We start from the raw sequence: 16,082 nt of genomic DNA, 5'->3' as shown, positions 1-16,082 counted from the left end.
GACTATCAACTTTGAAAGATTAACACAGTATTTATCACTAATAATCTTCTATTGTGACTATCACTGATAATAGCTATCAATCGTTATCACTGACAGACTTTCATTAATTAGAATCAACTTTGAAATATTAACATTTAAGGCTAGCAATAATAGACTTCTATAACTAGTTATTGTTGGGTTTTATGCCCTAAAACTCGTAGATAGTGAATGTAATTAAATGACCATCATTAATAAATAGTTATTAATGTTTTTATCAATAAATGTTACTGATGTCTTATTAAACCTAAAATCCAATAAACTAATATCCAAGGTTGTCTTATGAATCTTGAACTGTATGTAGAGGCATATAGGGATCGATGTTCAAGATACAACCTAAAGGGTCTATAGTATAGGGATAAAGTTGGGTCCTTTATCCTGGTAACACTATGGATACAACCCACTTTGTATTTGCTACAAACGCAGTGATCCAATGTGTTTGTGTAAGAGACACGCGAGTGGGGGTATTTTGTGCAATGAGTTTGCACAAGACCGGACTGTGAAATAGTAACTACTAGAAGTAACTCCGTTGACTAGTTAGGTTTCTATTTCAATAGGATGACCTAAGTGAAGAAACTTTAATGGGAGAGAACCTTGAGCGAAGCGGATCAACCAAATTTCATTTTCATTAAATACAAAGCTTACAGTAAACAAATAAACAAGATATGCATTTAATTCTAAATTATAGCATGCTTTAGAAAGGGTTTCAAGAAACCTCACCTTTGAAGACCTTTTCTTCACGTTTTCCTTCAAACAAATCACGAACAACTTGAAGACCTTCTTTAAGATTAACCTCGAACAAGTATGAACACTACCACGAATATTACCTTGATATTCTCAGGGTGAGAACCCAGGAATGGTGGGCTCTGGCTATTTTGGTTATGAGGGAAAACTTAATGTAGATGAGGGATTGAGAATTTTCACAAAAAAACTCAAAAAACACATAACTCTTCTATTGTTTTCTCACACTATCAAGATCGATTAGCCAACCAACAACAACAAGAAGAAAACATTTTTCTTTTATTCTCCTTGCCAAAAATAACCATCACCGAATTACGTGGGTGGAGAGAAAAGAATGGGAAGGTATTTGTAACTCCATTCCTTATTATTAAAATAATAATATAAATATGATAATTAAATTATCATATTATATATATATTAAATTATATGTTATATCAAATATAACACATAACCTATAGTTTTAATATTGTATCACATACAATATAAACTATAGTTTCTTTTCTCTTTTATATGACATTTAATATAAATCATATTTATATTAAATTTAGCAACTATGAATCCAATTCATAGAAACTATATTTGAATTTCATTCAAATATTTATTTCCCCTTATTAAGCTATAATATATCAAATACATTATGACAATTATATCACATATAATTGAAACAACTTAATTATATCATATATAATTAAATTCCTCTATTAATTTGAACAATTCAAATTAACCCAAAAATTGATTCTCAAAGAAATCCTTTTGACTACCAAAGGGATATTATGGACCTGTAGCTTGAAGCTTCAACAGTACGTGAATAATTAATTAACTATTTAATTACATTATCCACCATCCGTTAATTGTCAGACATTCCACTAAAGACCGATAGCTGCACTCTTCGCACTACAGATATATTTCTGTGTCCATTGGATATAACCAATCAATAGTACGATGACCCTTCACAAATTGCTCGTAAGTATAGTTGAACCAAATTACTGTTTTGCCCCTATAGTTACATCTAACTCCTTAAGTACCACTGATTCCTCTAATTAACAATATATCAAAGTCTTACTATGACTAAACCCCTCTCGGGCCAGGAGAGGGTGTGGCGCCACATTGTTCAAGACCCGGAATCAGCTCTTAAGGGAGCAATTTATCTACTTACCCCTTCCTCGGGGAAGGAGTGAATTCCATCTCGTGTAGCTATGTTCCCAGCTCCCCAATTAGACGAAACCCCAAAATGGTAGGCTTGTTGGGTCGACGATCTAACCACTTTCACCCATACAAATCAAAGGACCATCCTCATAGGCAGGAGTTCACAACTCACTCAAGATTCAGATCATGTTACCTATGGTCATCCTGGTGAAATGTAAGTCTCTATTATGAACGACATTATATAATGAGACTAAACATTTCGTGGTCCGGTCTTATACAAACTCTTTTGTATAGAATATCCCCGCTAGCATGTATATACATGAATGATTAGGATCAGATCATTTGTAGCACTTTACAACAATTGTTACACCTACAAAGCGGGCCATACTCGTAGTGTCACCAGAATAAGGTACCCAACTTTATCCATCAACTACAGATCATTTAGGTTATCACTTAAACATGATCCACCCGTATGTCTCTACATACATGTTTAAGTTACAAAGATAACCTTGGATGTTTGTTTATTGGTTTGTGGTTAATGCAACTAAAATATCATATATTTTATTGACAATGAATAAAATATCAAATATTTTATTAAATACACGATGAGTTTTTTCAATAATGTTTATAAACTATAGGACCCTACGATATTTAGGGCATCAACCCCAACAATCTCCCACTTGAATTAAAGCTAGTGGGGTGTACAATATAATCAAAATACAAAGAACACAAATAATAAAATGGGGCATAACACGCGCTTAGTACAATATCTCCCACTTGCCATAGTCCAGACATGGCTTGTCCTATAGACCCATACTCTGCAGGTGACCTTCAAACACCATAGCTGTGAGAACCTTTGTAAACAAATCAACAATGTTGTGCTCCGAAGCTATCTGTGTGACAATAAAGTCCTCTCGATGCACAATCTCTCGGATGAGATGATACTTCTACTCTATATGATTGTCACGCTTATGACTCATAGGCTATCGAGAATTAGCCACAACACCACTATTATCACAATAAAATGTGATGGGCTTTGACATGTTTGGAACAACTTCTAGATCAGTCAAGAATTTTCTAAGCCAAACGTCTTCCTTAGCAGTTTCATAAGCCGCTACCCAGCCTCCATGGTGGAGTCAGAGATGCACCGTTGCTTTGTGCTTCACCATACTACTGCCCCTCCGTTAAGAGTGAACACTGATCCTAATGTTTTATAGACAATGAATAAAATATCAAATATTTCATTAAATACACAATGAGTTTTTTCAATAATGTTTACAAACTATAGGACCCTACGAGATTTAGGGCATCAACCCCAACAATCTCCACTTGACCTAAAGCTAATAGGGTATACAATATAATCAAAATAAAAAATACACAAATAATAAAATAGGGCATAACACGTGCCCAGTACATATCTCTCACTTGCCCTAGTCCAGACGTGGCTTGTCCCATATGACCCATACTCTGCAGGTAACCCTCAAACAATCGTAGCTGTGAGGACCTTTGTAAACGGATCAGCAATGTTGTGCTTCGAAGCTATCTGTGTGAAAATCACATCCCCTTGATGCCAATCTCTGGATGAGATGATCTTCTGCTCTATATGCTTGCCGCATTTGACTCATAGGCTCTCGGGAATTAGCCACAACACCACTATTATCACAATAAAATGTGATGGGCTTTGACATATCTAGAACAACTTCCAGATCAGTCAAGAATTTCCTAAGCCAAACGACTTCCTTAGTAGCTTCACAAGTCTCTACCCAACCTCCATGGTGGATGCTTGGTGCTTCGCCATACTACTACCCCTCTGTTAAGAGTGAACATTGATCCTGATGTGGATTTCCTAGAATCCTTATCAGTCTGAAAATCAAAGTTCGTGCATCTTGTAAGGATCAAATCCTTAGAACCACACACAAGCATGTAGTCCCTCGTTCTCCATAGATACTTCAGGATGTTTTTAACGGTTATCCAGTGATCTAATCCTAGATTAGATTGGTATCTATTGACTATCCCTACTACATAACAGATGTCATGTATAGTACATAACATCAAGCTGCCCATAGCAGATGCATAGGGGATCTGTCTCATCTGCTCAACCTTTTGAGGTGTCACTGTTTCTTAGACAATGTAAGTTTGTGCCTGAAAGGCAATAATCCCCTCTTGGAATTCTACATCGAATATTTGACAAGCACCTTGTCAATATACGACGCCTGAGACAGAGCTAACATTTTGTTCTTTCAATCTCTAAAGATTTGAATACCCAGAACAAACTGAACCTTTCTCAAATCTTTCATTTGGAATTAGGTCACTAGCTAGTTCTTAACTGTAGTCAGTAAACTAACATCTTTCCCAATGAGTAGGATATCATCTACATATAACATTAGAAGAACTACTAAACTATTGATGATCTTCTTGTATACACTGAAGGATCTCATACCGAGAGTTCTATGAGCAGGTTCAGATTGCTCTGATTTCACAATGACCGAAACACAAAAGATATACATTCAACACATATAGTTATGCACATTATTCTAATTATCAGCATGCTCAGAACACAATAAATAACAAGGAAAGGGTTTATACCAGATGAAGACTCTCTTCGAACGTCTGAACCCTAAGCAACGGAAACCCTCTAACAGTTCTACCAACACCCAGCGGGTATGTCAACTGCAATAGCACAATCAGTACGAACACGAACACTGCAGCGGGGACAACACCACCACTAGTGAAACCCAGGTATCCTCAGAGTGAAAACCTAAAGTGTAGGCTTTGGTGAGTTTGGTAGAGGATGGAAGACAATGCGTCGTGTAGACGATAAGCAAGTGGGAGATGAGGTAGTGCTATCGTATAGCGGAAGTGCTTATCGTATAGAAGAGCTACACGATCGTGTATGAAAAGCTGAACGATCGTTTAGAAAAACAAATATGATCGTTTTGAGAAATCGTGCGGTAGACGATCTTTTAGATGGAAGAGATTCTATCGTATAGGCTCTCGCGATCATTTTCACGAATTCTTTTGGGCAGACGAAAATTATGAATGCACGATTTGAAAAATGAAAACGATTTTCATTTTTAACCCGTCGGTTACCATAACCAACGCAACCCACTACCCACGTCCGAACGCGTATGAATTGGTTAATTATCATATAATTAATCAATTAATTAATTAATAAATATAATCATATTATATTTATATCCTATAGTTTGATATCACATATCTACTATAGTATTTTCTCCTCTACTTGATATAAATCATATTTATATTTAATTTCCTCCAAATTAATGTATCTCATACATTTAGCCAATTATATCATATATAATTAACCAGTCAAATTATATCATATATAATCGAACTTCCTCTTGTCAATTTGAATATTTCAAATTAACCCAAACACTGGTTCTCGACTTTATCCAAGCTACCCAGAGGACCTAATGGACCTGTGGCTCGAAGCTTCAACGGTATGTGAATAGCTGACTAACCTCTTTAGCCACGAGATCCACCATCCATTAACTGTCGGTGATTTCACTAAAGACCAACAGCTGAACTCTTCTTACCATAGACATATTTTTGTGTCTATGGATGTAACCAATCATGATTACGATGATCCTTCATAGATGCTCGTAAGTACAGCTGAGCCAATTTACCATTTTTCCCCTGTAGTTACATCTCACTCCTTAAGTACCACTGATTCCTCTAATGAACAATACAACATAGTCCAACTATGTGTGAGGCCAAGAGAAGATATGCGGCGCCACATCGTTCAAACCTCAAAATCAGCCCTTAAAAGAGCCATCTATCTACTTACCCTTGCCTCAGGGAAGAAGTGAATTTCATCTTGTGTAGCTGAGTTCTCAAATCCTAAATCAGACAAATCCCCAAAATGGTAGGTTTGAATCGGCGACCTGGCCATTCACACCCATACAAATCAAAGAACCGCCCTCAATGGTAGGAGTTCCCAACTCACTTAGGATTGAGGTATTACCAATGGTCATCCTAGTGAAGTGAAGTCTCTGTCATGAACGATGTTATATAAGGAGACGTTAACACTTCGTGGTCAGGTCTTATACAAACTCTTTGTATAGGACGCCCCCGGTCGCATGTCCCCAACACGAATGATCAGGATCAGACCATCTGTGAAAAGTCACAACACTTGTGACCATTCCACAAAGCGGGTCGCGTCCGTAGTGTTACCAGGATAAGGTTTCCCTTCTTTATCCATTTACTACAAACCATTTTAGTTATCACTCAAGACATGATCCACTTGTATGTCACCATATACACGCTTGAGTCACATACAGATAACCAGGGATTTTATATTTATTGGTTTATGGTAAAACAAATAAAATAAGTAACCGAGAAAAATACAAGATATGAAGTAAATATCATATATTAACAACACAAGTGTTCGTACATACTGTTTACAAACTACAGGACACGAGACTTTAGGGTATCAACCCCAATATACACAAGGTTCATCAATGTCAAACCTTACGTTTCAAGATCGAGAAGTTTGCTCCAATCCATAAATGAACCGATTAAGCTTGCAAACCTTTTGCTCTTGACCTTGGGTTATGAATCCCTCTGGTTACACCATGTAAATGGTCTTCTCAATCCCTCTGGTTGCACCATGTAAATGAGATTGCTATTAAAAAAAATAGTCTTGACATCCATTTGCCAAATCTCATAGTCATAATATGAGGCAATGGATAGGAGGATCCGGATAAACTTAAGCATGGCAACAGGCGAGAAAGTCTCTTCATAGTCAACTCCCTCAACCTAGGTATAACCTTTTGCCACCAGTCTAGCCTTGAAGGCTTACACCTTCCCATCAGCACCTTGTTTCCTCTTGTAGATCCATTTACAACCTATAGGTTTAACCCCATCAGGTTGATCTACAAGATCCCATACAGAATTGAATTATATAGACTTCATTTCGAGATCCATCGCTTTGATCCATTCATCTCTATCAATATCCTCCATTGCCTTCTTGTAAGACAATAGATCCTCAACTTCACCATCAGCTACCATAGCTAAGATTTTAATTAAACCCATACAGTGAATAGGTAGGTTCGCAACCCTCCCACTATGTCAAGGTTCCCTCAACACTTAAGGTGGAATTAACCTACTAGATGAACCTAATTCAACAACTCTTGTTGAGATACTAGGTTATTCAACAACTCTTGTTGAATGAGTTGTTGAATATTCAGTAGTTTCTTTGGAAATCTCATTCAACACACTCTTACTGGGCCTATGCTCCCTTATGTGATCTTCTTCAAGAAAAGTAGCATTTGTCGATACAAATACTTTGTTTTCTTTAGGATCAAAGAAGTAACCACTTCTCGTTCCTTTGAGGTAACCTACAAATAGGCACAATCTTGAACACCATTCCAATTTCTTAAGATTAGCCTCAAGTACATGTGTTGGGCAACCCCAAATTTTTAAATGACGTAAACTAGCTTTACGACCATTCCATAACTCCAAAGGTGTTCTGGCAACACTTTTGAATGGAACGTAGTTCAAGATTTAGGTTGTAGTCTTTACTACATAACCCCAAAACGAGTCAGGTAAGGAAGTGTAACTCATCATAGATCAAACCATGTTCAACAGGGTTTGATTTCTCCTTTATGATACACCATTTTGCTGAAGTGTACCAGATGCTGAGAGTTGGGATACTATTCCATGATCTATCATATAATTCTGGAATGTTAAATCCATAAACTCTCACCTCTATCAGATTGAAATGTTTTAATCATTCTATTTAATCCATTTTTAACTTCAGCCTTGAATTCTTTGAACTTTTCAAAAGATTCAGACTTATGTTGCATTAAATAAACATACTCATATCTTGAATAATCATCAGTAAAAGAGATGAAATATTCATAACCTCCCCTAGCTTTTACATTCATCGAACCACGGAGGTCTGAATGTACTAGCTCGAAAAGTTCTTTGGTTGTGTGACCTTTTCTAGTAAAAGGTCTCTTAGTCATCATGCCTTCAAGGCATGACTCACAAATAGGTAAAGAATTTTCTTCCAACTCGCTTAGAAGTCCATTCTTCACTAACCTCTCAATCCTATTGAGGTTGATGTGTCCTAGTCTTAGATGCCAAAGTTGGGCATTTTCTTTAGGAGAAATTTTAAGTTTTTTATGTTGAGTTACAGAAGTTTTAAACATCTCAGTATTATGGAGGCCATTAATTGCTAATAGTCTTACCATATACAAATTATTTTCTAGTTTTTCAGAATAAATATCAACACCATTCTTAGTAATAAACATTTTATTTGCAAGAAAGTTGATATTATATAAATTTTCTAACAAACATTTTACAGAAATTAAGTTCCTTTTTAAATCAGGAACTACAAATACATATTTTAAAACAAGAAATTTGTTCCGTAAAGTAAACCAGAGACCTCCCACTACCACAGCTAAGACCACATGCCCGGTTCCAACTCGCATCGTCATCCCACCAGCATTTAGTTGCCACAAGGAACTAATTCCCTGAAATGAAGAATAAACATGGTTAATGGCCCCAGAGTCAATAATCCAGGCAGAATCATCATTCTCCACTAAACAGGTTTCCAATGTTTAAAACAACATTGCTACGGAAATGCAGGAAACTTTCATGTAAAGATTTCAGTATTATGCTAACCTGGCTGGCTTGATCGATGCTTGACTCGTTCATCTCTGCCATGTTGAAGTGGTCATCATGTTGAGATTGTATTATCGAACAGATGCCCCTTCTTGTATACGGGCATTGAAGATGTATTTGAGAGCGTCATGCCTGAGCTATGCAGACGTTTGTCTGAACATTCCCCTCAGGGACTCCATGATTTCACATGTTGTAAGCATGGACTTATGCTTCTTGGTCAAGACTTCATTAAGGCTTTCCAAGATGTACGCTAGGGCCTTTTCGTTTGCCCTTGTCCAATGCTCATATGCTTCCCAAGCATTTCGAGGAGCCTTGGCAGGTGGAATGGGAGGACGTTCCTCCATCAGGACAAATCGAAGATCATAGATGATCAGAATAGTATTGATTTTGTTTTTCCAACTAGCATAGTTTTCTCTCATTAATTTATCAGCGGCTAGTAAACTTAAAGTAGTTGTAGCCATTACAATGAATTTGCTGAAAAAGAACAAACTATTTTAGTCTACTTGCATTAAACCACTTTAAGACAACCAATCAGTTTTTAGTAAAATAGTCTAGTGTACTCTAAGTGACATCTATTTGGCAATGATGTTTCAGTGAGGTAGGACAAAAGTCACCGTAGGGTGATCAAGTGCCACTTCACTGAAATGAGACATTCTCAACCATTAGACAGAAACAACACCTTGTCACTGTAACTAACAATCACTGTCACTGTAACAGATATATTTCTATGTCCATTGAATATAACCAATCAACAGTATGATGACCCTTCACAAATTACTCGTAAGTACAACTAGGCCAAATTACCGTTTTTCCCCTGTAGTTACATCTAACTTCTTAAGTATCACTGATCCCTCTAATGAACAATAGATCATAATCCAACTATGACTAAACCTCTCTCGAGCCAGGAGAGGGTGTGGCGCCACATTGTTCAAGACCCAAAATCAGTTCTTAAGGGAGCAATTTATCTACTTACTCCTGCCTCAGAGAATGAGTGAATTCTATCATGTGTAGTTGTGTTTTCAACTCCCCAATCAGATGAATCTCCAAAATGGTAGGCTTGTTGAGTCGGTGATCTAGCCATTCTCACTCATACAAATCAAAGGACTGCCCTTAAGACAGGAGTTCACAACTCACTCAGGATTCAGGTCATGTTACCATGGTCATCTTGGTAAAATGTAAGTCTCTATTATGAACGGCGCTATATAATGAGACTAAACATTTCGTGGTCCGGTCTTATATAAACTCTTTTGTATAGAATATCCCCGCTTACATGTCTATATATGAATGATTAGGATCAGATCATTTGTAGCACTTTACAACAATTGTAACACCTACAAAGCGAGCCATAATCGTAGTGTCACCAGGATAAGGTACCCAACCTTATCCATCTACTACAGACCATTTAAGTTATTACTTAAACATGATCCACTCGTATGTCTCTACATACATGTTCATGTTACAAAGATAACCTTGGATGTTAGTTTATTGGTTTGTGGTTAATGCAACTAAAATATAATATATTTTATAGACAATGAATAAAATATCAAACATTTTATTAAACAAACTATAGAACCCTACGAGATTTAGGGCATCAACCCCGACACTAGACAACTTAGTCTTACACCTAAGTATATTATGAACTCCTATTCACGAGAGTGTCCTTTGATTTGTATGGGTGAGAATGGCCAGTTCACGGACTCAATAAGCCTACCATTTTAGTGGATAAGATCGAGTGGGTAGTTGGGAACATAATCATACAAGATGGATTTCACTCATTTCCGACTTTATTTTAAGTAGATGAGCATTCCCTTAAGTGGTGTCTCTAGGACTTGAACAAAAAACCCTACCTTCTCACTGGCCCGAGAGGTTTTGTGTTTAATGGTTGGACAATAAACAAGTTGTTCATTAGAGGAGTACTGATACTTAAAGATGTAGAGGTAACCCAGAGGTAAAATGGTAATTTGAACCAACTGGTGTTACAAACACTCGTGAAAGACTAACTTGTTGTTATTGGTCTATATCCGTGGACACAGAAACATATATGTAGTGAGAAGAGTGCAACTGTGGGCCTTTAGTGAAGTGTACTCACCGTTAACGAATATTGATTAATTTGATTAATGAGTTTAGCCAATTAATCTCACATCGTTGGAGCTTCTGATCTACAGGTCCATCAGGTCCTCTTCCTAGCTTGTAAAGGGTATTGAGGTTATTTGTCATTAAATTGAATTTGAAATGTTCAAGTTTAGAATTGAGAATTTTTTAATGTATTTTGATACATTTTAATATAAAGTTTAATTTTAGACTTTATTATTAATTTTGGATATGATTCAAAATTAATAAATGAGAGAACAAAATATTTGAAAGGAGTCAAATATTAATTTAATATGAATAAGATTCATATTGAAACTATAGGTTAAAAATAATGTGCATTAGCATTATATGTTAAATGAGAGCAATGTTTTTAATATGATTCAAATGGGAAATTTAATTAAACATGTGATATTTAATTAGATGATTAATTAATTGAAGATTTAATTTAATTTAATTTAATTTAATTAAATTGATTAAATCAAAACTAGGTTAAATTTAATGTACATTAGATGCATATTAAAACTATAAGTTATGTGAGAGGAAATCATTTAAATACGATTTAAATGATCATTTAGTTAAATATGATTTAATTTGATTTAAATTAGACAAATTAACTCCCCATTTTAGAGAAGTTACAAGAAAACGTGAGATCAATTCCATGTTTTTCTCTCCCTCTCTCACCATCCCCTCTCTCTAATAAAAGGGTTTTTTGGAGAGGGAGGGGAAGACTTTCAAGCTCCCTATGTGTGTTTTCTTCTTCATGAGAAAATAAAGAAAAATTGTTTTGTGATAATCCCAAATCCCAAAAGAGAGAATCCCACAATTTTCCATAGTCTCAATTTCCTGCAAGAATATGGAGGTTTCCAAGTGGTGGTACAGAATTGAAAAAAGGTTTACAAGGTGCCCTGTATAATTAGTCTTTTTGGGAATTGCATGCTTAATCGATATTACCTTTTATTCCAATGCAAAATTGTTTTGATTTTAAATGCCAATTTGGAAAAGCAAAATGGTTCTGTGTTTTTGCTTCCACTGTGCCTTAGGGTTTTCATCCCTTCAGTTATGAACTTTCAAAGAAACTCGACATATAGATTTCACCTAACTTCTATCACCATTATCATTAATATCACTCATATTGTTGTTATCGATGATAGTTTCTTTCACTGATAAAATGCTATTAATGATCTCGCTGATATCATGCTATTAGTGATAGTTCTTTATCATCGATAACATGCTATTAGTGGTAGTTTCTATCATCGGTAACATGCTATCAGTGTTAGCTTCTATCATCAATAATATGCTATCAGTGGTAGCTTCTATCAATGATAGCTATTGGCCACCTTATTGTCCCTTTCCTTGTCCTTTCCATACATTCGTACGATCACTTTTCTTTTCGATACCTCTCAAGGATACTTCCTTAAAAACAACAAACAGCCAAACGAAATCCTTTTTCTTCATTTGAATTTGTATACAAATATCATGATACACAAATACACAAATATTTCAATTTATGTCCTTCATTTTGGGTCATCTATGCCATGTGTTCAAATTTATTTTTGATAGACATCATACTCTTAAAGTGCTATAAAAAGAAAAAAAATATTGGTCTCCTGATATCGTTCGCATTTCTCATTTTTTTTTAGAAATAAACTTGTTTAATAACTATTCTTGTTCCTTATTTCAAACTTCTAAGAAATGTTTCTAAAAAATGGTGCAAATTTGTGGACTAAAAAAGTAGTTTCTTTCAGATCCATTTTTATTTACTATTTATATTTAATGTTTCATTATAATAATCAAACTTGATGATTGGCTTGTTGGTGTTAAATCCGTAATGAATTGGGTAAAGTCTTGGGTACAAAACTCAACCTCATAATTTCTATAAAAAATAAAAATAAAAAAGCAAAAATCAGATAAAGGAAAGAAAATAAAAAAAATGAAAGAAAGAAGCAAAAATTGAAGAAAGTAAAAAAAAAATTAAAAAAAAAAGAAAGAAAAATGTGTGCAATAAGAAAAGACAAGAGAGAGAAAAATTGGAAATTAGAAAAAATTCATTTTTTTTAACAAAAGTTTTATACATCATAGTTATGATTTGTGTTTGAAAACCAACCTAAACCCATATTTCTCATTTTGGATTATTTCATCCGTTTTTTTGTTTGAAAACCAACCTTAATATAAGTTAATTTTCTGGTTTATTCTACAGTTCCTACAATTTTCCCCCACATAAATGGTTTTCAATGTTTACTAATCTATGTTGAATATCAATTGTGCAATGAAAACTAATTCCTCAATTTCTCCCTGACAATTTATAGTTAAATTCAATATGCTAGAGAAGAAAGATTTCTCATATTCAAGCTTAAATTAGTGAATCAGCAACTAACTAAATTGTTATAAATTTGAAATTGAATTTACTAATTTATTATAAAATTAAATGTGTTAGACATATTAAAATATGAATTATGTATGTGGATTATTAATTTATCACATTGGCTTACTTTATTAGATTGAGTTATATTATGTGTTCTAACTAATTAAGGTCTTAGATTTGAGTATGGACTTAATGGTAGAAGCTCATTCCTAATTAATTATAGATTAATGGAAACCCTATTGAACTAGTATATAAGGAAACATTACGACTGCGATCCCCAATATACCAAAACAATAAACACTCAATCTTTCTTAAATCCCACCGAGGGAGAGATCCCACGAAGGACAATCAGAGTTTTAGTTGAGGAAGACAATAGCCACCTTATAATTACCATCAATTTGCAATGGAATCCGATATGTTATTTTTGATAATTTAGTATGAATGATCTTAGGGTTATATCTATTCAATATAGATTTAAAATAATTATGCTAACAAGTGGTATTAGAGCATGAATTTCATGATGGATTGTTGGTTTATTTTTGTTTCCATTGGGCATGAGATTCAATCCTTAATTTCAGTAAAATTGATTAAAGATTAAAAAAAAACTTGCTGGCGGTGGTTTCGTCATTTTCGATTGCATGTATTGTCGTTATTTGGGTTCTTGCTGTCAAAATTCGTGCTTGCCACTAAAAAGTTATGTTAATATTTAATTGATAAATATGTGTTTTTAGAACTCAATTGCGATTGATAATTTGGAAATCGGTGGTTTTTTTAAGGTTAAAAAACATTGAATTCAGCGAGTTAATTTTTTAATAATTTGACAATATTGAATTTATCACCTATTTGGATTAATTGTCGATTGAATTTCTTACCCCTGTTTCTAAGTTTTCTTGATTAATAATTTGGTGGAATTCTTGGCAAGGGTTCTTAATTCTTGATTGATCAATTTGTGAATTTAAATCTAAAGTTTGATTGATAATTCAAGTTTAAATTAATCATTTGTGGATTTTGGTTTAAATTTGATTAATCATGTTATGGATTTAAGTTTAAATTTGATTAATCATGTTGTGGTTCAATTTTAATTGATCATATTGTGGATTCAAGATTAATTGATCACATTGTGGATTAAATTTAAATTTGATTGTTATTTTGGTAAATTTAAATTTAAATTTGATTAATAATGTGGTAAATTTAAATTTAAATTTGATTAATATTTTGGTGAATTTAAATTAAAATTTTCACATGTTTATGTTACTTTAATTGTATTATGTGTATGCAATTATTGGGTGAATTTTGGTAAAGACAATATGACATTTTTCTTCTATTATTTTTGTACAATAATATATTTATATTATTATGTCTTATATTTTCGATTTTTTATCAAAATAATATGTTACCAATGTAGCCTCTGTTATCTAGATTAATTTAATTATAAAATATAAGATGTGCATATTCATGAATTTATGCAGACAATTTTTGACCCAAAGGAGGATAATTATTTGGCCAAATTGTGGGTGTGCACGTGGTAATGAGTATGTGACAATTATAAGAATTGCTCGTGTGAAAAATAGTCGATCCAAAGAAAGGCTATTCTTTTACAGAGTTTATTGTTAGTACTATGATTACTGCCTTGAGAGTACCCTTTACAGTTGGTGTTTTTGCCCAAAGGTTAGACATAATGTTGTACTAGGTATCTTGTTAAAGGGACCCACCATATATATGAAATTATTTTATTATATTTTAATTTTGAGTATATATTTTTTGTTTATTGTTTTAGTTGGTCTTACTTAAATATCTGGAAATCTGAGTTAAATCCCTAAGTTGAATGGATCGAGCTTCAAGATTTGGAAAGAAAGTCTAGAGATACTTCTCAGATGTATGAATTTGGACCTTGCATTAAGAACTGATAAAAAGAACAACTGAACACGACTAATATGTTGGGATTGGTGTCCTAAATCTTTTTGTAATCTCGTAATTTGTAAACTTTGTATAAACATATTGTTGTTAATAAAATAAGTATTATTTTATAAGCATATACTCAATCCAATAAACTAATATCCTAGATTATTTTATGTAATTTAAATAGGTATGTAGAGACAATAAGTGGATCTTGTTTAAATAATAACATAAACGGTCTATAGTAGATGGATAAGGTTAGGTATCTTATCCTAGTAACACTATGGATATGACTCGCTTTGTAGGTGTTATAAGTGTTGTAAAATACTACAAATGATCTGATCCTAATCATTCTTGTAGAGACATGTGAGCGGGGTAACCTATACAAAGAGTTTGTATAAAACGGAACCACGAAATGATTAGTCTCTTTATATAATGTCATTAATAATAGAGACTTACATTTCATTAGGATGACTATTGGTGACATGACCTGAATCCTGAGTGAGTTGTGAACTCCTACCCATGAAGGCGGTCCTTTGAATTGTATGGGTAAGAAAGGCCAGATTGCCAACTCAATAAGCTTACTATTTTGGGGATTGGTCAGACTGGGGAGCTGAGAACACAACTACACGAGATGGAATTCACTCCTTCCCCGATGTAGGGACAAGTAGATAAATTGCTCTCTTAAAGGCTGATTTTAGGGCTTGAACATAGTTGCCACACCCTCTCCTGGCTCGAAAGAGATTTGGTCATAGTTGGACTATGACTTATTGTTCATTAGAGAGATCAGTGGTACTTAAGGAGTTAGATGTAGCTACAGAGGCAAAACGGTAATTTTGGCCTAACTGTACTTACGAGCAATTTGTGAAGGGTCATCGCATTGTTGATTGGTTATATCCAATAGACATAGAAATATATCTATAGTGCGAAGAGTGCAGTTGTCGGTCTTTAGTGGAATGACCGGCAGTTAATGGATGTTGGGTAATTTAATTAAAGAGTTTAATTAATTATCCAAATACCGTTGGAGCTTCAATCTGCATGTCAATAAGATCTCCTCTGTAGCTCTACAGGGATTTAATTGAGAATTATTTTTATATTAATTTGAAGTGTTCAAATTAATTAAGAGAATTAATTATATATGATATAATTAATTAAATTA

Source organism: Benincasa hispida, chromosome 1, assembly GCF_009727055.1.
Source record: "Benincasa hispida cultivar B227 chromosome 1, ASM972705v1, whole genome shotgun sequence".
Taxonomy (NCBI): Eukaryota; Viridiplantae; Streptophyta; class Magnoliopsida; order Cucurbitales; family Cucurbitaceae; genus Benincasa; species Benincasa hispida.
The sequence above is the reverse complement of the archived record's forward strand: the minus strand, read 5'-3'. Positions refer to the sequence as shown.